At 44.4% G+C, this 23,137-nt stretch overlaps 1 long non-coding RNA gene across 2 annotated transcripts in view; it reads left to right on the top strand.

Moving 5' to 3' along the window:
* LOC147017227 (uncharacterized) overlaps window positions 1–23,137 on the top strand; it is a 100,036-nt gene that overhangs the window by 7,479 nt on the left and 69,420 nt on the right. For both annotated transcript variants that reach the window (XR_015049405.1, XR_015049404.1), the window contains exon 3: window positions 21,080–21,245. This is a non-coding gene — a long non-coding RNA (uncharacterized LOC147017227). The remainder of the gene's footprint in view (window positions 1–21,079; window positions 21,246–23,137) is intronic.

Below are 23,137 nucleotides of genomic sequence, written 5' to 3' on the forward strand. Positions count from 1 at the left end.
GGGAAAAATTTGGACCTCTGCATCTCTGAAACCACACGAAGAAGAAAATTGAACCTTGGCACATGGCAAGTACTCCTCGTGGGGAATAAGTGTGATCTTTATGACGTCATAGGTGCCTTCGTTATGATAGCATAATTGCATATGTAGAACACTACATCTGATCAGTATGAAAATTTTTGAGGGTTATCTCGGGATAAAATGGTCCACAGAAATAAATTGATGACATCATCGGTCACATGATTCGGCAGCCCGATTATTATTTTTTAAATACCCTTCAAAAATCTTCTTTTCTGAAGTGGCTGAACAGATTGAGCCGAAACTTTACAGGTATGACCACGCATCAACGAGGAATAAAAGGATCACACATATGATGTTGCAGGGGTTTGGCAGCCATCTTGGATTTACCCGAAAACCTATTTAAAATATCTTCTTCTCCAGAACGGTTGGACAGATTGAGGGGAAACTTCATGCAAATATTCCACAAGCCTTGGGTGTATAATTTTGTTAAGAAATAATTGATAGGTCACATGGTTTGGCAGTCATATTGGATTGAAGAAAAATATTAAATAATGTTTTCTCTGGAACCGCTTAATGCCTTAATCAATCGATGTGAAACTTCACAATTATGATTTAGTAGTGAAGGGGAATACATGTTTTAAATTTCAACTTGATCGGATACATGGTCTGGCAGCTAGAATTATTTTAGTTTGTTGATATGGGTTTTTTTGTTTGTTTGTTTGTTTTAATAAGGCTCACTTGGCTGTGTCTGGATGGGTTTGAGGGTAGAGGAGTATCAGCTGAAATGTGAATCCTAACCAGGTTCCTCTTGATGACTTCATCTTTGCTTTTTGCTTGTTTGGGTTCCTTCTGATTACTCCAATGCAGGACTGGACCTATTTGATCTTCCATTTGATTTGAATCAAATTTATTTTAATCCCATTCTAAATTCTGGCAGTTCTAATTATGTCTCTTATTAATTACGTAACACACCAGTACACAAACGCCACACAAAATCATCATAAAAAAACGACACAAACATCACACAAAACAAGTCCTTCTGAGGGGCTGCAATCTCTGATTGTTGTTTTTCTTCTTGTTACTCGTTTTGACAGCTACGATTTTTCCAAAAATAAAATCCATGTCAACCTTGACCATCTCTGAGTTAGCTTCATCCAATAAGCCATTACTTTACTATCCTCCTCGAGCCGTTTATCTTTTTCTTCCACTTCTTCTTCTCCCTCTTCTTCTTCTTATTCTTCTTCCTCTCTTCTTCTTCTTCTTTTCCTTCTTTCGTATACTGCACATGACTGTGAGTAGCACCATTGGCTGATGGGGGCATGGCTGTGCCGCTGATGTAATGCCTCCTGCAGGTTAGGGCAGGAATTTTGGTCAGGGTTGATAACTCGCCTACTTTTTTGCGAAGGACACCAGGGATCTTTATCGACCACAAAATAATGCTGGCATACAAGACGCCCAGTTTAATGCCCATCTGAGACATGGCCCACACATTGATGCCTTGCTCTGCCTGCGAGACACCAATATGACATTTTGTAGCTGGGCCGAGATTCAAACCCAAGGTAGATGGCTCAGAGGCGAGGGTACATACTTCTCAGCCATCCTGACAGCCCCAACATAACTTCCATATTTATTTTGTTATTTCGCATTGCTGGGCTACTGCCTTGATGACTAAGGGAGTTCTGACGTCTGCACCCCCACCTCCTTCAGTATTTATGCTCTCTGTGTGTGTCCCGGTGTCATGCTGTTGCTCACAGGCTCAGGCAGACATGAAGGTCACTGACCTATCGGCAATGTCAGAGCAACAGGCCTATGCTTCGGTCTCATTGCGAGAGATGCCAATAATTTTGAGAGCTATAGATGCCACAAAATCCAGAAGAGACATGTTACGAGGACACGATCCAATAGTGAGAGAACAGTACTTCATTGAACAATAGACAAAGGCTTTGTAGGCTGTGAGGGGATATAATATTTCTGCACACCTCACCTCTCCTCTGGTGTAGCTCTTTTCTGCTCTCTCAGCCCTCAGATCCTCCAAAGCAACTGCAGGATGAATGTATTCTTCCAGTAACCCCTTTTGGTTAAACTCACAAAATCCAGGCTTTCCACACACCTTGTCACTTTTCTTCCACTTTTCTCCCATTTGTAGAACTGCCTTGCAAAGGCTTTTTAACCCCACTTTTCCCTCAGGGCATTAAGCAAGTGACACCCTACCATTTCACATCATCCCTAAACCCCTTCACCCCATTAACCCCACTACACCCAACCCTCTTTCCTGTTTCTTACTGTGATTCCTCCACTATTCTCTCTCCCCCTTTCCTCTTCATTTATTATCCTGCTTATTGTGTCCAACTACTGTACCATGGTGCCGCTCAGTTCACTGCCTTTTTGCCTTCCATCACCTTACTCTTCCATGAGCCTCAATGTTTTATATATATATATATATCTATATATATATATATATATATATATATATATATATATATATATATATATATATATATATATATATATATATATTGTGATAAGATCAGCAGAAGTCAAGACTTTACTGAGGAGGCAGGACATATAGACAGATGCCTCTCACCTCCTTGTGTTTCTTCTTTTCTTTGCTTCCATCTTCAGCCTCATATTCCCCTACCACACTTCCCCCAACCCCCTCCAGTGTGTTCTTCTGGTCTTTCACACTATATGTCAGCCCATCCTCTTGCGCTCCTTTGCTTCAATGCCTTTCTTGTGTTTTTTTAAATCCCTCGATGAGGGTCCCTTGCACAATTATGGAGGGAGCGTTGAGTAAGGGAGACTTCTAGAGGGGTAAATATCAGGAACTTATAAGCATAAGAGGTAAGGGGTAGGGGAAGCAGGAGAACTAAAGCTTATGAGACTAACTTGTGACTTTATTCACCAGTTATTTTCATTGACTCATTGTGCAAAGATACAAGGCTTTGCACACATACAAACCTGTCCAATGCAAATGCATAAACCTTACCGAGACATGTGCATAAATGTCCACCGTACCCTTTTACACATTTACGCAACCCAGGACCCCTCCCTCCCCTCCTCCCCCCTCACTTTTTCTGTGAATGTTGCTATATATATATATATATATATATATATATACACCTGGTGTTGGTGCAGTGGTTAGGGCAGTGGCTTGGGATCCAAAAGGTCCTGAGTTCAAGCCCCGTTGGGCCACTGAATTAATACACCGGCGGGTTGACTCAGCCTGTCATCCTTCCGAGGTCGGCGAAGTGAGTACCAGTGTACTGGGCTGTGTATACCCCGGTTAAAATAGGTGTACCATATCCCTGTGTCGTAAGAGGCGACCAGGGTTGCCTTCAGGAAGGGCATCCGGCGTAAAACATGTGCCAAATCACAATGCGGATCATACGGATGATCCGCTGTGGCGACCCCTAACGGGAGCAGCCGACAGAAGAAGAAGAAGAAGATATATATATATATATATATATATATATATATATATATATATATATATATATATATATATATATATATATAATATAGTTTTATCAATAAATGGACTTATTGGTCTCATTGCATTTAGAAGGATGAATTTGCTTTCCAATTGTGGAAACATCACCAGTGGCTTTTTATCCAACATACAGTTATGTGCATTGTCATGAGGATGTGAGAAGTGCTTGCCATGAGGCTGGCTGTTTAACCAATATGGATTATTAACCAAGCCAGTTGCCTATCTCACATTTATTAACACTAGACGCTGAGATGTCACTCAGTGGAATGTCCTAAATGTCACTTGTCCCACCCTTATTCGAAGACATGAATTTCCAGCATTGGAGTTCAGTGTTGGACCAAATTTTAATTGATTCGGTATTTGGAGATTTGCAAACAAGATTATCCAGCTTCTTTAGCTACAAGAGGACATCACTCAAGAAGTTCAGGTTGCAGGTATTTGGGCAAGATCTCCATTTGACAGTACCAATACACTGTACTGAAATATCCATATTTAATTAATTTATATTGAGGTGGAGTTATAGGAATATATGGGTTATTTGCAAAACAATACCTGAAATCACAAGCTGTCAAAACAACAATATTAAGTATGAGCAAAAAGTTCTGAGTTGTCTCCATCTTATAAATAATTTCAAGTGTTTGTGCTTTTGTTTGTGTTTGTAAGTTATTCTTTCATGACTGAACCGTAACACTGAGAGACTCCAACTTTTGGGTGTAAGTACTTCAGAATCTAGGCAAGGTTTTCAGCTGCCACACATTGCCATTGAAGGCCATTTAAGGATCCAAAGGCTGCTTAAAGTGTATATTGGGATGTGGGGTCAGTTTGTGCTGAACCAGCCTGCATGCAAAAGTTAACCACCATGAGGCCAAGAACTCCATAGCTTTTTAATGTGCAATCATAACAAAGACCAATTACTGCACCATAGTCCCAAGAAGGAAACCCCACACACACACACACACACACACACACACACACACACACACACACACACACACACACACACACACACACACACACACACACACACACACACACACACACACACACACACACACACACACACACACACAGATATATTATGTACTGGTAAGTACTTACCAAAGCTATTTTATTTGAAGTTATAACCTCAACTTATAAACAATTGACTGATTTCCCAACTGCTCAGATCGTCAACTGGGCACCGTTTTTCATCGAGGTTTCGATCCTTTCAGCCCAGAAATCCTAACACATCCCAAAATCCCCACTGGGAAAAGCACACCCACTTTTGTGCATCTATGCTTTATCGTCTACCTGTTTACCCTTCATACCACTGTCAGTTAATAGAGCCTCCACCCCTTCAATGAGCTCGTCAATTAAGCCTCAAAATCAATTTGAAAATATGATCTGCTGATTGTGCAAAAATCTGCTCAGAGAGACATGAATCCTTTGTTTTTAATTTCTATCCACCAGGTCTAATCATGAGAAGCTTACAAAACTGCATTTAAGACATAGGGTAAATTGACAAGGGAACAAACTCAAAGGCAACAGACAAAAAACCCTCAGGTAATCATGGTTTACTTTGATCTCATTCTCCTTACTGTTTGGAAACCATTATTCAGTGTTTGATGTACTTGTCTCTCACCACCCAAGCTTTTCCCACCCTTATTCGAGCCATTTTCTGTGACACGGTGGCATTTTGGCCTGCACGGGCAGAATATTTCATACCTATCGAGAAACGAAAAACCACAATGGAGGTATTTTTCCTAACCTCACCCTTGCTTGTACATTCCAGTTGTGACCGCATCCCATAAGAAGTTAAAAGGTATTTTACTGCATTAGGATTTGATCAATGTTGCCTACATTTAAGTTTTTTTTTTTCCTTTTCTGTTCTGTTCCTTCTCTTCTCAACACCTTACTCCATTCATGATTAACCCATCAAAAATATACGGTTCTATGTCGGTGATACACCTGGAACACAAAATATAATTTGGCACACCCCTTAAGGTGGTGATGCTGAGTGGAAATATTAGGTTTATGAGATTCGGTTTGTAACCATGTAATGCTTGCAGCTCATTTGCTGTCATCAATGCTTTGCAAAAGCACTCTTGACTGAATGACTCAGGCTATAAGCTGGAAATCTGTTGGTTTTTTCTGTACATATTCTATTATATGCCTGGTTTTGGCTTAATGGTTACGGTGGTGGGTGTAGGATCCTAGGATCCTGAGTTCAAATTCCCCTTCGCTGTTGAATTAATACCAGGTGAGGTTGACTCGGCCTGTCATCCTTCCGAGGTCGGCAAAATGAGTGCCAGCTTGCTGGTATCCTGTGTCGGAGTGGTGACCCATCCAGGATTGTGTCCAATAACCAAGGAGACTGCTTAGGCAGCACAAACACTCTGCACAGAGTATGGTCCGACTGGATGGATGGATTCTATTATCTTAGACCTTACTCCACAGGAGAATATTTATATGCAGTTTAAGCCTGGTGTTGGATTAGTGGTTGGGGTGGCTGGCTTGGCATCTTAGGGTCCTGAGTTTGAACACTGTTCTCTGCTGAATTAACACTAGTTGAGGTTGACTCAGCCTGTCATCCTTCTGAAGTTGGTGAAATGAGTACCATTGTACTGGTATAAGGGCACAGCATCAGTGGCACAGATGTGCCCCAACACAATGATAGCTACCTCGCAGCCAAGCTGCCATATGCAAAAATAAGTTACACAGTATTTCAATTTTTAGAAGACAAGGAGCCTACAGGTGATATATTCATGAGAAAACATTGAGAAATAGAAAGAATGTGGGGGATATTGAGAAAAATAATGAAACACAGAAAGGGAAGGGATTGCAAATAGGGGGAAAAAATGGAATGGGGATTTGGAAGAATTTTAACGATAGTGATTGGTGATGATGATAGTGATTGGTGATGATACAAGTCTGGAATCCCAGAGGTTGGTTCAAGTTTACATATCACTTAAAACATGATTCGAAGCTTCAATAAACCATGCCAGTTTCAGGAAATTACCAATGTTACGATAAGATATCAATAATAACCCATCTGGCTTCATAATGACCTTCAGGGCTCAAACATTTATTTGGCTGCTCCACATACGATGGTCTGTGGTGGTTGTCATTGTTGATGACTGAATGCCTTTGGGGCAATATTGTTGCGGGGCCGGGTATCGGTGGCGAGCATGACCGCTAGAGGGAGCAGTAGAGTCGTCTCCCACCGAACACCCGGAATTTAGGTCGTGACCCTCGGATAAGTCCGGAAGGCACGGGTCCCTTACAGGACCATGAATCGCCAATAATTCGACCGCGTGGGGTAGGGTTAATTGCCAAACTTCAATATACCGAATTACCCACGCGGAAAAGCTACCGGGGAATTTACACCATCGACGGACCTCGAGCGGAACGAGCCGTTACCGTGCCCGAACCGTGTGTAACCCGAGCGGAGATTACTGAGGCCTGTCGGTCCAAATGAACAATTTACAGCCTCGCTATTTCTCAATACACACCATGCTAAGCCAATGAAAGAAACACGGAAACGAGCTGGAACATTTAACAAAAGCGATATTTATTTATAATGGGGCAGGGGAGCATGCAAGAAGGCAGAGTTAACCAAATAAGAAAATGTAATTTACAAGGAAAGGAAAACACTTACACAATTCTACTTCACAGACTGGGCCCACGGACACACACACACACACACACACACACACACACACACACACACACACACACACACACACACACACACACACACACACACACACACACACACACACACACACACACACACACACACACATACACACACACACACACACACACACCCAAAAGAACTGGACCTCGTGGGTCTATCTCGGTCAAGCCGGGCTGGGGTACCTGTCCGCTTCGTGCGGCCACACCGACTCCGAGACCACCACGGTGGGACCCAAACCCACGCCTCCAAGTCCACGGCCCACGAACGAGGCCGCTCAATCACGATCACCACTGTCTCAGATTGCTCCAGCCACGACCACACCATCTACAGAACGCACCAGCCACGAGCACACCGTCTGCAGAACGTTTCAGCCATGAGCACACCGTCTGCAGAGCACTCCAGCCACGACCCACGGTCCTCCAGAATGCAATCTTGTCTTTCCAACACTCGTACAGACAACCACTCTCCTCCTCTTGAGGAGGGAGGAGCTTCTTCTCCCCACCACTCACCTCCTGATTGGACGGTGGGTTGTCAGGCGACTCGTGGAGGCCTCCCAATTGGCCGGGCCGAACACTCCATCTGGCTAAGGCGGAGCCAGCCTGAGGTGATAGCTTCCCTGATTGGGCAAGGGGTGGTCTGGTGGGAGGGGCAACGACCATCCTCCCACCGTGCATGTCTGAGAACCCAAACAGAACAGCCAGGGGAGCACCCTATTCTCCACCTCACCCCTGCATGTGACACGATGCACATCGGCGATGGCGGCTATGGTGTTGTTATTGTTGTAGTTGTTGATGTAAAAACCTAGCGAAAACAAATATTAATTCCCATTAGACAGAAGGGGATGGATTCTAACTGTACACATACTTATCGACATAACTAACTTTGGAACCTGAATGTTGAGTGCGCATGGTTTTCAGATTCGTAACAATATGAAACAAGACCAAATATGATGCCAGTGAAAAATCAAAATCCAGGTTAACTGCTCACCTCCACTCCTTTGTTCCTCTTTTATCTTGCTTGTTGAACCCTGTTCCTGTATTAAGGCCTAGGTCACATTTGCCACGGCGGCCGTGGGGTCTCCAAAATCTACGGCCACTAGCAATTATATGGCGGCCGCAGTATTTCCACGGTCACACAATGTAGCAGTCACATATGTTTTTATTTTTCGGGGAGCTGCACGGCGTATTTATAAATTGTAGAGACCTAAAACGTGGGGTTGCCGTACGGTCTTTGATTTGATGTCGCACGGTGACCTTAGGGCATTCCTGCGGCGGCCATAGAATTTTCAAGGCAAACGCAAGATGCCCGCAAGGCGACCACAGGGGGACCGCAGGGGGGGCCCTAAGGCGAACGTGCGGCCAGATGGACGGTAACGAATGGGTTAATTTTTTTTTTTTACCAGTTTTTTTTTTTTTTGGCTTGTCGAATTACTACGGCGAACATAGAAATGAAAAAAGTTATAACTCCGCGTTATAATTCCACAGCGACCTTATGGCCTGTAAAATATAGCCATACGGCGTAGGGCCACCCTGAGGCCACCTCAGAAACTCTGCAGCCGCCGCACGTTTCTGTAGAGCAGAGCAAATGTGACTTAGGCCTAAGTCAGTCCCACTCTTCACCCCAGGGTTTCTATTCAGCAAAATAGAACTACTTCATGCTATGCTTCATCACGAACTGTGATATTTTATATCTCTATTAACTCATACCCCAACTCGTCCCTCTTGCTTGCAGGTCACCGTACCTTGTTTCCATGCACTGCTCAACCCAGACTGAAAACTTGCTGCACCAACCTGTGTTCTCCCACAAGCTGCATATTAGTCTAGGCTCTGGGGGGGTGGGGGGGGGAGTTCGTGTCCATTACTCTTCTACAGCGTTACCTTGGATTTTCTTGTTCTATATACTAAGACCTTCAAGAAAAGTCTGGGTAACTTCCAGACCAAGTTCGTTTTCGCTACAGCCCCGGCCAAACATTTATGGTTACGCCCGTAGTTTTCAAAATTGACGATATCGGAGTTCCTGGGAAAATATCATTATCCGGAACACACAAATGGTTTATTTTGCTCTGGTTTGATTTTTTGAGTGCAATTAACTAATTTCTATTGCGATTTGTTACCCTAAATGCATTACAATAACAAGAAATTGCTATATTTTAGCCAATTTTTTCAATGGAATCACATTCGGGTTGAAACATACCTCAGTTTCCAGACAGTGCTATTACCTAACTATCGTTTCAAATGGACCCAATGAGAATCAAAACAACAACGAGCTGGTCTGGGGGATACAACTCGATATGTGCCACTTCATACACTTTTCCAGAACCTGGGTCAACAGTTATGTGCAGTCCTGCCAGCTCTTTACAGCCTTACAGGATGCGACATCACCAGCAAAGTTGGTACCAAGAAGGCTGCACTGCAAAGCAAAGAAGGGGGATCCCGAGAGATTCCTCAAGCATTTTGCCACATCCCCATTCCTATCGGCTGCCGTAGCTTGCAATGCTGAACGATATCTGGTGAAAGTGCTGAGAAGAGGAAGCGACGCTGACGATTCCGTCACCCTCAGAGCAGAGATCTTTCACTGCTGCAAAAACATCTCTCTGTAAAACCTACCACCGACTTGCCAGGGCCTACATCCTCACATTCAGCGTGGGTTTTATGCCACTTATACCATCATGCACGCCCTGGAGAACCATCTGGATCATGAAACAGTCTCTGAAACCTGAAGATTATGGATATGTGTATGATCAGGGTCATCTCATGCCTGCAAGTTCTTGGAAAAATCTCGATTTCCACTGGTCTGTCTCCTGTACTTGCCAAAAGTGCGCCAAATCAACATGTTCATGCCGGATGTCTGGGGTTAAGTGTGGGAAGTTCTGTCGCTGTAAGAAAACCTCACCAAATGCCTGCAAAAATCCCATTGTTTGTTAAGATAGGCTAATTTGCAGCATAAAAGCACTGCCTCAGATTGTCGAGAATTATAATTCCCATTTATATGAAGAAATTAGTCTACCATTTATGGCTATACAATTTTAGTAACCACCGGGTACTTTTCGTTATCACTCAGTAAAATTCATTTGTTGAAATTGCTGAAAATTTAAATTCTCCATTTTGTTTGAAATGGAATTATTCAGTAAATTATGGTTATTACCTGTTTATCACTACTCCTTTTATCAAATTGTAATTTGTAATACTGATTAGGCGATGATAGAAATGTCTTCCTTTCTTGCTCTCTTGTGAGAACTATTCTCGCATATGATACCAACTTTTGTCATTACATTGACTTACATCTAATCATCAGAGTTCAATATATGTATATGTAGTACTTTGCTTGTCTTAAACAGTTTTTGTAGAATATCGTATGATTCTATAACTGCCCATTTCACAGGATATTTAAGTTTCATCCTTTGTTGCTCTCTCGTTTGAACTATGATCACATATGATAACAATTCTTGTTATTACATTGTCTTACATTTAAGCATCAGTGTTCAATATATGATACATGTACGAAATGTAGTACTTTGCTTATTTTAAACAACTTTTTAGAATATTGCATGATTCTACAACGGTCCATTTCACGGGATATTTAAGTTTCGTCCTTTGTTGCTCTCTCGTGAGAACTATGCTCGCATATCATAACAATTCTTGTTATTGCATTGTCTTACATTTAAACAATCAGTGTTCAATATATGATACATGTACTACATGTAGTACTTTAAGCCTGGTGTTGGCGCAGTGGTTTGGGCAGCGGCTTGGGATCCAAAAGGTCCTGAGTTCAAGCCCCGTTGGGCCACTGAATTAATACACCAGGGGGTTGACTCAGCCTGTCATCCTTCCGAGGTCAGCGAAATGAGTACCGATATACAGGGCTGGTGTATACCCCGGTTAAAATAGGTGTACCATATCCCTGTGTCATAAGAGGCAACCAGGGTTGCGTCAGGAAGGGCATCCGGCGTAAAAACTAAGCCAAATCACTATGCGGATCATACGGATGATCCGCTGTGGCGACCCCAAACGGGAGCAGCCGAAAGAAGAAGAAGAAGAAGAAGTACTACATGTAGTACTTTTCTTGTTTTAAACAACTTTTTAGAATATTGTATGATTCTACAACGGCCCATTTCACGGGATATTTACGTTTCGTCATTTGTTGCTCTCTTGTGAGAACTATGCTCGCATATGATAGTAATTCTTGTTATTACATTGTCTTACATTTAAGCATCAGTGTTCAATATATGATATATGTAGTACTTTGCTTGGTTTAAACAACTGTTTAAGAATATTGTATGATTCTACAACAGCGGATTTCTTGGTATATTTAAATAATGATGGTGACTCCTACAATTTCGAGTATGTTTCATATTGGAAGTGACATTCATGAACGTTTTGAATAAATTGTGTCATTTATAAACATCTTAATGTTTTTCTCAATGTATAATACCAGCAAGCTGTTGCATATACGCCAACAATCAGATCAGAGCTAAACCAGTCATTGTAATTTATTGAAAGGGATGAATATCGTCAACCAGCTTAAACCACAAACATTAGGGGGTAATGTAGCGTGTTTAAAGCTACTACTCATACGAAACTAACAGTTATAGATGAATTCCTCATGTTTTTATTCCTAAATTCCTTTAGAAAGTGATTGCAAGGTCAGGTCAGGTATGGGAGCATGTGCCAGAACAGCACGTCGCTGCGTCCACTTTCCGCCGGTACTCCAGGGGCCTCCGTCTGGCCATCCCCCAGGCAGATGCCAGGCCCATCCCCATCTCCTTGAGATGATGGTCAACCTGTTGCAACCATGAGGCACGTGGTCGACCCACTGGCCTCCTCCACTCATGAGACTCCCTCGCTGAGAGAATCTGGTGAGCAGGATTAGAGTCAGGAAAACGAGCCACATGTCCATACAGCCGCAACTGACGCTCACGGACTATGCAGGTAACAAATCTCATCCGAGTCTCTCTCAGCAACCGCTCGTTGGACACAAAATCCAACCAGCGATAGCCAAGGATTCTCCGAAGAGACCTGGTACCAAAGGAATTAAGTCTCCGTCTCAGATCCTTGGTCAGAGTCCAAGTCTCACACCCATAGAGCAAGACTGGAAGTACCAAGGACCTGAAGACTCGGACTTTCGTCCTCCCGCACAGGTACCGGCAGCGCCACACCCCATGATCCAGTGAATCCATGACTCCCCAGGCCCGACCCAGACGTCTATTGACCTCTGACTCGCAGCCAGCAGAGACATGAATATCACTGCCAAGGTAAGTGAATCTCTCCACGACCTCAACATCCTCACCACAAACAGACACAGACAGGACAGCAGCATCCAAGATGTCACCGAAAGCCTGGATCTTAGTTTTGACCCAAGAAACCCGTAATCCCAACGGCTCCGACTCCTCATTCAGCACCTCGAGGGCCCCCAAGAGGATGTCTAAAGTCTCCGCAAAGATGACTGCATCATCTGCAAAGTCAAGGTCCGAGATCTTGACATTCCCAAATGAAGCACCGCAACTTGATCTCTCCGACATCCTCCCTAGAATCCAGTCCATACAAGTGCTGAAAAGTGTGGGGGCAAGTACACATCCCTGACGAACTCCAATAACAACTGGAAATAAGTCAGAGATGGTAGCACCAGACTTCACAGCACTCTCAGTACCAGAGTAGAGTTCAGACATCAGATCGATCAGTTTTGGTGGCACCCCACGAAGACCAAGAATCCTCCAGAGGACATCCCGATTCACTGAATCGAACGCTTTACAGAGATCAACATAGGCTGCAAGCAGCCCCTGCCGAAACTCTCATCTGCGTTCGGTGAGGACACGAAGTGCAAGGATACGGTCAATCGTTGACCTCTTCGGTGTAAAGCCTGACTGCTCTGGACGCTGGTGCTCATGCAGATGGTGGCGAACCCTATCGAGAATTATCCGAGCAAAGACCTTGCCCGGCACTGAGAGCAGCGTCACCCCTCGGTAGTTGTTGCAGTCTTGGCGATCACCCTTCCCTTTCCAGAGAGGGGCAACAAGGCCCCTCTTCCAGTCAGTTGGGATGATGCCTGTGTTCCAGGCAGAGCACAAAACTGCATGCAACGACACGAGTGCAGCATTTCCACCAGCCTTGAGAAGTTCGGCATGGATGCCACAGATCCCTGGAGCTTTGCCCCGTTTCAACTGGTTCACCGCAGCCCGTGTTTCCACAAGCGTAGGTGGACCACAGTTGATTCGAGGGTCAGCAACAGGGATTGTAACACCCTTGATGTCCAACTCGACAGTTGGGGGATCAGCCTGGTACAACCGCTCAAAGTAACCGGCCCAGCGGTCCTTCACTTCAGACTCCTCTGTCAAGAGCCTACCACTCTCTGCTCGAACTGTAGTGCTCCGAGGGATGGGCTTGGATGAACGTAATGCGCGAATTCCCCTGTAAGCGGGACGAGAATCACCTGTCCACAGGTGATGCTCTACCCCCTCACAGATTCCTCGCACATAGGCCTCCTTGTCCACCCTCAGTGCACGTACAGTTTTACGCCTCAGCTCCCTGAACAGCTCAGCTCTGCCATTCAGCCTGGCCCTGCGACTCTGGTCAATGGTATCCAGTGTCCCTTGAGAGACAAAATTCTTCTTTGCCCTGCGGTGAGCTCCAAGGCATCCACCGGCAACATCAAGGACGGTGGTCTTGAAGGCGCTCCACAACTCTTCAGGACCCCCAAAGCACCCAGACCCCCCAAGTGTCCACTCAGCCTGTTCGCAAACTCCTCAGCTACTCTCTCATCCCTGAGCTTGGCAACATCCAGCCTCGGCTGGGATGGTACCATTCTCCAGGATTTAAGGTGCAGCTTTAGAGTTGCTACAACAAGCCTGTGGTCAGTATTGAGGAACTGAGCACTCCGGTAGACCCTGCAGTTCTGGATCATCCTCCAACGACCGTCAATGAGGACATGGTCAATCTCCTTTGCCACACCGCCAGCGTTGGAATACCAAGTCCAGCGATGAGCTTGTGGGCGCTGAAACCATGAACCAGCCACCCTAAGTCCATGACTTCTTGCAAAGTCAAGGAACTTAGTGCCATTCTGGTTCATAGTTCCTGACCCATGGGGACCAACACACACCTCATAACCGTCCCTATCAGTTCCAGTCGATGCATTGAAATCCCCCAAGACTAGAAGTGTATCTCGTCTGGGGCACTGATCAACCACAGACTCGAGTGTGGCGTAGAATGTGTCCTTCACGGTGAGATCACTCGCCTCAGTCGGAGCATAAACAGAGACCAGGGAAATGACACCTAAGGAGTGACGAATCCTTAATCTCATAATTCGCTCGTTGACCGGTGTTACCTCAATTATCATTGGGGTCAGCTTATTGGACACAGCTACAGCAACTCCTTGGGTATGGTAACCATCAGAGCGACCAGACCAATAGTAGGTGTAACCGCCCACCATTATCTCGCCGTAATCCGGTCTCCGAACCTCAGAGAGAGCTGCAATCCCAATGTCCAAACGCTTGAGCTCAGATGATAACAGAGACAGGTGATCATCCTCTCTTAGGGATAGGACATTCCAGGCACCTACCCGAAGGGACCGCCTCAGGTTAACCCAAGGAGACCGCCGTCTGGTGGACGACACCTCAGCACCACTCCGACACACTCTCCCGCAATCTGACCCAGGGATGTTACCCCGTGGTTTCCCTCCTATCAAAGATTGGGGGTCCCGAAGGCTTTGCCCCAATCCCGTCATCCGGTGAGCTGCCCTGCGAAGGGAAGCTGCACAGGAGGTACTCCCACGGAGTGGGTTTTCAGATTTTTTTGCGTTTTTGCGTTTTGCGGAATGAAGGGATTTACGGTGGCCAGAGTGCAAATCCTGCCACCAACCTCCTAATAAGAAGTGACCCAACTGCAGGAGGACGTCCGCAGACACAGTTGGGCACTAGATATGGATGGCCGTTGGCTCACAAGGAGCTCCTCTGCCCTTTGACAGGTTTTGTTTTTAATCCTGCTGGGTGTCCATATCCAAACACCCTCCTCACCAGAAAACCTGGTGGGGGAGACGGTTTAGTCGCCGACAACCCGACCATGGAACAGGTTAGTACAGGTTTACATGGTACCTGTAGCAGGTCACAGATCGAACCTGACCTGACACACGATTGCAAACAACCTTGCAAGGTTGTTATAATATTTATTGGTGGCATTTGAAGCAATATCTGGTAATAGTACCCCGATATAATATGGTATGGTTGAAACCGGAAGTGATGTCACAAACAATTATCTAAAATATGGCAATTTCTGGATATTTTGTGCATTTAGTGTAACAAATCGCAATAGAAATTAGTCAAATGCACTCCAAAAATCAAACCAGAGCAAAATAAACCATTTCCGTGTGCAGGATTATGACATTTTCCCTGGAACTCCGATATCGTCAATTTGGATAACTACGGGCGAAACCGTAAATGTTTGGCCGGGGCTGTAGAGAAAACGTACTTGGTCTGGAAGTGTTACCCAAACCTTTCTTGAAGGTCTTAATATATAGAACAAGAAAATCCAAGGTAACTCTGTAGAAGAGTGATGGACACGAACTCCCACCCCCCCCCCCCAGCGCCAGGACTATTTGATCCTTTATCTGAGCTGAGTGAAAAACTCGCATTTGCATTGAGTGAGCATTTTTCATAAATGTGGGTGGTTGGTTCTTTCTCAACAATTGCCTTTTTTTTGAAAACCTGCAGGAGGGACACCATTTTTCGCTTGCCTGTTCGAAGAACAGAGAGCTATAGCGATTCCCCCGACATGAGCGTGAGCGTCAGTGTCAGCGTGAGTGTCAGTGTCAGCGTGAGCGTGAGCGTGAAAATTTTAAAGTTTTTGGTGCAAGTTATTTAACCTACAACAATCCTAGTTATATTTCGACACCTTTTAAAACCACAAAGTTGCCAGAAGAGAAGAGAGAGATTGCAAAGGATTAGGAAGATGAGATTTGAACTTATTACTTGTAGGTGATTTGCATTGAAGTTACATACCTTCCACAAGTGAAGACTTTCTCTCTGATCTTGCAACGTATCACAGACCACGGGATCGACTGTTCTGCCTGGGGTTGTTATTCGAGTCAGTGGTCTGAGGCTCTCTGCTTGGCAATGAGCGATTTCATACCTGGAATGTGTTTTTGTTTTCAAACAGAGTCAAGGCTCGTGGAATTGCTAGAACACAGAATGGATCAGGATGCAACAGAAAAAAGAAAACAGCAGAAGGAGAAGGGGGAAATGCCAACAGCAGGGCAAGGGAGAAATTATACAAAGATGGACAAACAAGAGATGTGGATAATGATGTGGGGTAATGATGAGGGGTCGGGGAGAATGCAAGGGGTGAACAAGATGGATGCAGAAGCAAAATTTTGCTTAACGGGTGCAGAAAAGATCATGGTTTTGGATGAAGGATTATTCGAGATGGTGGTAAACAGCTGTCTTGAAGATGTGGAGGGAAAAATGAGAATAAGAGAGCATGAAGGTTGGTTGGTTGCACACTACTCTTTTCATTCTCAAAAAAAGAAAGCACAACAAATTAATGGAGGTGAGCAGTGGTTCTGGATTTTGACAGTTTCACGAGGATGGGGTTTCTGGTGGACCGCATGAGTCCTGCAGAAACCTGTGGTGGGGGGGGGGGAGGGAATAGAGCATGGACACAGGGTGCAAGACCAGAAGAGCAGAAAGGGAGAGGAAGAAGATAGAAAGACCACCGACCTGTCAGTGATGGCAACGTGACAGGCCCATAGAATCAGTTCCATCATGACAGATTCCAATGATCTTGAAGGCCTTGGTTCCACAGCATCAAGGTGAGCAAGGTGTGAGGCAGGGACGCCAACCCAGATGGGAGAGCAATATTCCATCATACTGCAGATGAAAGCCTTGTATGTGGATATATGTTCAGGTCTGCCAAGGAAGGACTTTGCATGATGGAGGATGCCCAGTCATCATCTGGCATTGGAGGCCAACTTGGAAATGTGGCTTGACCAAGAGAGATCATGGCTGAGAGTGAGACCCAAGAGTTTGTGACTGAACTTTTTTGTGATTGCACCTGATGGCACGACATACCTCGACCAGAGTGGGGGCAACCGAGATGTCCAATGTTGGAGTGGCAGCTGTTACCTGTGTGGGGAGACCAGGACATGGAGTTGCCGGCAGATGATTGCACATGGTGTTGTAGTGCTCATCCCAGCAGAGCAGAGTTTCTTCAGTCTTCTCACAGGGAGTGTCATAGATTCTTGGGTGTCACTGCATCCATGTTGAGGAGTGCCATGCATACGCTTAATTGCCCGATATGTTGAACACATGTTCTTATCTTGGAACCCTTCTTTAGCGTCATCTGCCAGTTTAAAATAAAATTCTTCAAGATCTTCCTTGGTATTAGCTTTGGAGACAACTTTGAGTCTCTGCAGCTCCTTATGAAGACAGGCATCATGCTTCAGGCCCAGGACATTCATGGTGCCAGTAGTGAGTCAAGGATGTCTCTGATGTAGACGCAGACTAACTGTGTCTGTGGTGGCAGAGAGAAAAGCTGATTGTATGGAGGACCAGGTGGACTCTGGGTCATCTTGGAGCAATCCGGGTGTCTGGAATTTGTTGCTGACAGCAATGTTGTAGTGGGCAGCAATGCTGGTGTCATCCACAAGCAATTCAACATCAAGCCTCTTTGAAGGCAACCTTGATGTCCAGCAATAGGCCTGAATTTTGATGTCTCCGGCAAGTAAACAGTGGTTGGAGCTCGCAGGGGACTCTGCAGCCATGTATACCCAGTATGACATGAAGATTGATGGTTCCCGAGTCAACATATGATCGATCTCCTTCCTAATGTGACTGTTGTTGGATATCCATGTCAAGTAGTGGATATGTTTCCTTCGAATGAATGATCCGACAACTGCCAAGTGAGTGAAGAAACACATATTTAGGGAGATGGGTTGAATTATAATTTCGGCAACTGGAACCATAGTTCCCGATTACACGCTCGTATCCTGTGCAGTCGATACCGCTCACTGCATTGAGGTCACCGATGATGAGTAGTTCATCATGTGGTGGAGTGGAATGTATCATCAGTTCCACTTGGTTGTCGATGCCATCTTTATCAGCAACAGAGGCTTCCTCAGATGGTTGCTTCCTCAGAATGATGATTCTGATGTGTCCTTGTCTGTGATCCAGCCATACCTGGAGGATCCTACTGGAGACTGTTTTCCATTATACCAGGGAGTGGTTGACCTTGTTATTAAGGAACAAGGCTTCTCGTTTTGTGTGGTCCTTCCTATGTGAGTGGAACATTGTATAACAGTCGGCATGGCCCTCTCCATTTCCTGGGATACGCACATCTGTAATTCCAGCGATGTCAATCCAGTAGCATGTCAACTCACAAGCCACAGCTTCCAGATATCCAACCTTGGATAACGTTAGCACGTTCTTGGTGGCAATTCGGAAAGAAGACCGCAAGTCCAGTTTTGGCCCCAATGTGGAACCCACAGTTGGTCTTGCACTGTCCCCTGAGGGGCTTAAGGTGTCAGGTGTCATTGAACCATAATAAGAATTAACTTGTGATGTGGGACCGCATCCAGGGCCAGAAAAAGCAGGCACTTTAACCCTGCTGTTGTAGTTGTGGTCATGATTGCTTGGTTTGAGTGGTGCCCCTTAATACTCTGCCTCCTTGGGACATATCTCTGGCATTAATTTGATGCAGTTGAACATCCTGCCTCACTTGCCAAGCTCTCTGCCTGTGGCCTAGGAAGCCACCTTAATTCCTGGATTTCTGTCTTCCTTCACCGAGTCAGTCAACTTGTTACCAACAATGGAACCTTCTCCTTCCCTCTCCCAATGGAGGTTGGAGTTTCCCAAGGCAGTTTTGTCCCAGTCTTGTTCTTCATCTGTATAAATTACCTTCTTCATGCTCTGGAAAATACTCTTCCTTTCTGCAGATGACTACACATGTGTCGTACAGTACTCCATCCCTTTGCCATACCAGTCAGCAGCTTTGGTTCTCTTTGCCGATCTAGAAATAATTAGATACTGGTCTGAAAAATGGAACATTTCCTTCAATCCTGGTAAATCTCCCAGTCTCACCCTATCACTCCAGAAGAATCGTCCGATTAACCTACCTATATATTTGCTTGGTCATCCCCTGGAATAGGGTTCAGCCTCTTGAACTTTTAGGTCTAAGCATCATCCATGACAATTCCAAGACCAACCATATAGCAAACCTGGCCTCCAAAGCCAGCCACGGATTAGGCATCAGTCGATCCAAATCCTTCCTTTGAAAATCAGAGATACTCATGGTCTACAAGGCCTTTATCCATAGCTCAGTTGAGTACTGCTCACTACTATAGTCTGCCACCCCAGCATCACATATATTTCTCCTGGATTCTGTGGAATATAACGTTTTAACATTGTTGGAATCTCCTGTGATGATGCCGAAGCACAATGTCTGTTGCTTTCATATCGCAGGCAGGTTGGTAGTCTGTTTTTTGCCGCCTCTTCTTCAATATTGCTGCCTCTGCTCTCAGTCCTCTGACTCTCCATATCTATCCAGGATACACAGTTACACGCATTCTTCCAGTAACCCCCTCATGGTTAAACTTCCAAAATCTAGGGTGCGTGCACACCACAACTCTTTTCTTCCTCACTTTGCCTGTCTATTAAACCACCTTTCAGAGGCTGTTTTGTTTCACTCTTCCCTCCAGGGCTGCAGTGCACCACCACCGCTTGTCACCCCCAATCCTCTTCCATGATCTTTATTACCCCCATTTACTACCCCAAATCGAACCATCATTCCTGGTATTTTCAGTTTTCTCCCTTTCCCCTCTTTTCTTTTCCTGACTGTTCCTTTGCTTGATGTTTGTCCCACTGTCAGTTCTACCTTGCTCTTCCATGACCCTCAATTTTGTAAATATTTTTTTCCCCCAACAACTCAAGCAGCAGCTTAATACAAACCAAACTTAGAGATGAAAAACTGTTTCAGTAAAGAGAAAATAGGACAATTGTGTTATTGAGCCATAAAGCAAATCAACCCCTTCATAATTATTGTCATGTTAATGGTAAAAAATAAAAATAAAAAACTCCATAAATGGCACCTCTGTTGTATATTTGGTTGCAATATTATGCAACTTTTGTGAAACAGGAACATAAATGGGCTGACATCTCTTGCTTGCTTTTGTGGGCTTTTGTCGCTGGACAAGATCGATTTCAGATGTCTATACTATAAAAGGAGCTGAGCATGCGTCCGTGTGTCTGGGTATACCTGCGGAAATTACCCAGGTCCTTGCTATTATTTCAGACTATTTTCTCATAAAATTGTGAGTTGGACAAGCGACCATGACGGGATTCTATGAAGTCGTTCATAGCATGATATGGGAGTGGAAAGCATTAAATAACTCTGCTGTTTCAATGTGGGAAAGCCCATTTGCTTTTATAAGCGAGAGGATGGTGAAGAGTTGGTTGGGGGGGAGAGGTTTGAAGGCTTGAAGTGGGGAGTGGATTGATGCCTTTGGGTTGGGAGGGGAAGGGTGATCACTAGGAGTTGAGAGTTAGTTGGGGGAGGGAGAGCAAAGATGAAACAGAGTTGGGAGGGGGGGATAGAGGCTTTGGGGGGACGGACTGTCGGTGAGGATAGGTGTAGAGGAATTGTGAGAATTGCATGTGTAAGTTTACTCACAAATTAAAAATGTAATTGGCTACAAGTGTGTGTGTGTGTGTGTGTGTGTGTGTGTATGTGTGCGTGCATGCGTGCGTGCGTGCGTGCGTGCGTGCATGCCACTGTAGGGTTGTGTGATGACATCACCCTACGGGTAATGCTCCAGTACATTCTAAATGCACGTAATGCAAAAATTGGAAAATTTCTAGCATGTTGCAGTCATGTATAGCGGCTGATTATGTGGCTGCTTTTTATTTTTTTCAGTGATCTTCCAACATGGACTCACAGCCAAACGACTGGCCCAGTTCATGGCTGCAAGGACCTTTGGTACTTAAACATGATGGCGATTTGGTGTTGAAGTCATTCAAGCACACATGAATACACATTCAAACAGCAGGAGATACCAGGCCCTGATTTATTGCAAGCACCGGTAAGAGGACAATCTGATGGTATGTTGCTGGCACAGTGCAAACTTGCTCGTGGTATTGTGAGTTTCCTTTATGCATTCCTATGATAGCCATCTATTTATAATGTACGCAAAAAATGGCAAGATATTTGATTTCCCTCCATCCCGAGTCATAAACCACACACGTGACCCTTTCCTCCTTTTCCCTTACTTATATTTCCTCCCTTCCTCCTTTCCCCTTTTTCTCCCTTCCTGCCACACTCCCCTTTTGTCTCTGCTTTCAAGTATTCTTCGACATTCCTTCCTTTTCTCAGTGCTACTTTTCTGAATGTACTGCACACCCCCAACCCCATTGATCTGCTTCGATAAATGCATATACAATCTGTTGTCGGGCGATTGTTTTTCCTCATCTCCTGTTAAGTTTGTTCAGATGAAGCTTCACTGCCAGTCAATAAATTGTTTATTTTTACTACCTTGCCAGCACTAATGAAGAAAACTTTGTCAGTCAAATTCATTAAGTCAAACATGCAGAGAACTTCAAAGAAGTGTTGAAAACCTCGGTTTTCTTCGAAGTTTTAGTGAAGCAAAAGCAATGCTGCTTTCAGTGATTAGCATATTAGCAACGCACATTTAAAACTTGTAACTGTGCATCAGTCTAACGGTTTTCCCTGCTCCATCACTTTGGCGTGCGTCACATGAGGAGAAAACAGCCATTTCCACTGTGTACCCGACTGCATTCATCTTCATAAAATAACAACCCCCTCAGCCAACTTGTACAGTGGTCGATTCCATAATCGTTTCCAGACGGGGAGCCGCAAGTGTGTCCGTTGGAGCAAGATGGCTCAAGCGGTGCAGTTATTCGGACAGGGATTTCTCGTTGTGAAATGTCTACACATGATAGCTACATTGTGCTATTACACTGAAACCTAGGATTTTGAGAAATCGAATTTCCACTATGCATACGTTGGTGGAATCCAGCTGTTCATGGTGACTTGAAATCAAAGTTGCATTTCCAAATCCTGTCTTTTCTTTTTGTGGGTGAAAAAAGAGGGGTTGGGGTTCATTAGGGTTACAGCTGGATCAACATGGCTGCATTAACTGAAATTCCCACACACTACGATAACTTGAAAAATGAGTTGAGAGGTGTGGTCGTGTTATACGAAAGTCCTTCAAAATCAGGACAACTATTTCATTCAGCATGGTCAAACGTCTCACAAAGGAGTTTTTTTTATATACCGATGAAATTATCGATGGTCTTTTTGAAAAATAAATTGTATTCATCTTATATGACACAAATGTACGCCAATGATTATTATGCTGAAGTGCTTTAGCATGCCAATTGTGTAAGTATAATTTCATTTCAACTTTTAAATTTCTCCAACAATTGCTCAAGCAGATCGTAAAAAGAGGGGCAAAATATCGTCAATAACACAGTTATCAGATACGTTGTTATTCTGGTAGGATCCAGACAAGTAAGAACAAAAAATTCCATTTATGTTGTGACATTATCATGATGTAAACAACTTGCACAATGAGGGCAATGTTTTGAATCCAAACATTTTGCCATTGAGATCTTCATGGAATCTCAGCTGACAAGTTTAAAGAGAGGCCAGTGCAGGCAACCATGTGATTCTTGCCACCACTAAGCTTGAAGCTCATGTTCCCTGGGAATAATTTCCAAAATAGAGTTCTTTAAATTAGTACATTGCCAGTGTTTGAGTCATCCCTGCTTGCAGCACACAAAGTACAATAAATAACCACAATGACATTTTGTACTCGCAATTAAGGTATTTACAGTTGCTTGTCTATAAAAGTGTTTAAAATTGAGGTGATATTTTCAAGAGGCCTACCATCATCTCCAGCTATCACTTTGTGCTCACTTCAAATGCCTGGGATAGGATAAATTGCAGAGTTGG

The sequence above is a fragment of the Eptatretus burgeri genome, chromosome 11 (genome assembly GCF_056783735.1).
Source record: "Eptatretus burgeri isolate ZD-2024b chromosome 11, Ebu_testis_v1, whole genome shotgun sequence".
Taxonomy (NCBI): domain Eukaryota; kingdom Metazoa; phylum Chordata; class Myxini; order Myxiniformes; family Myxinidae; genus Eptatretus; species Eptatretus burgeri.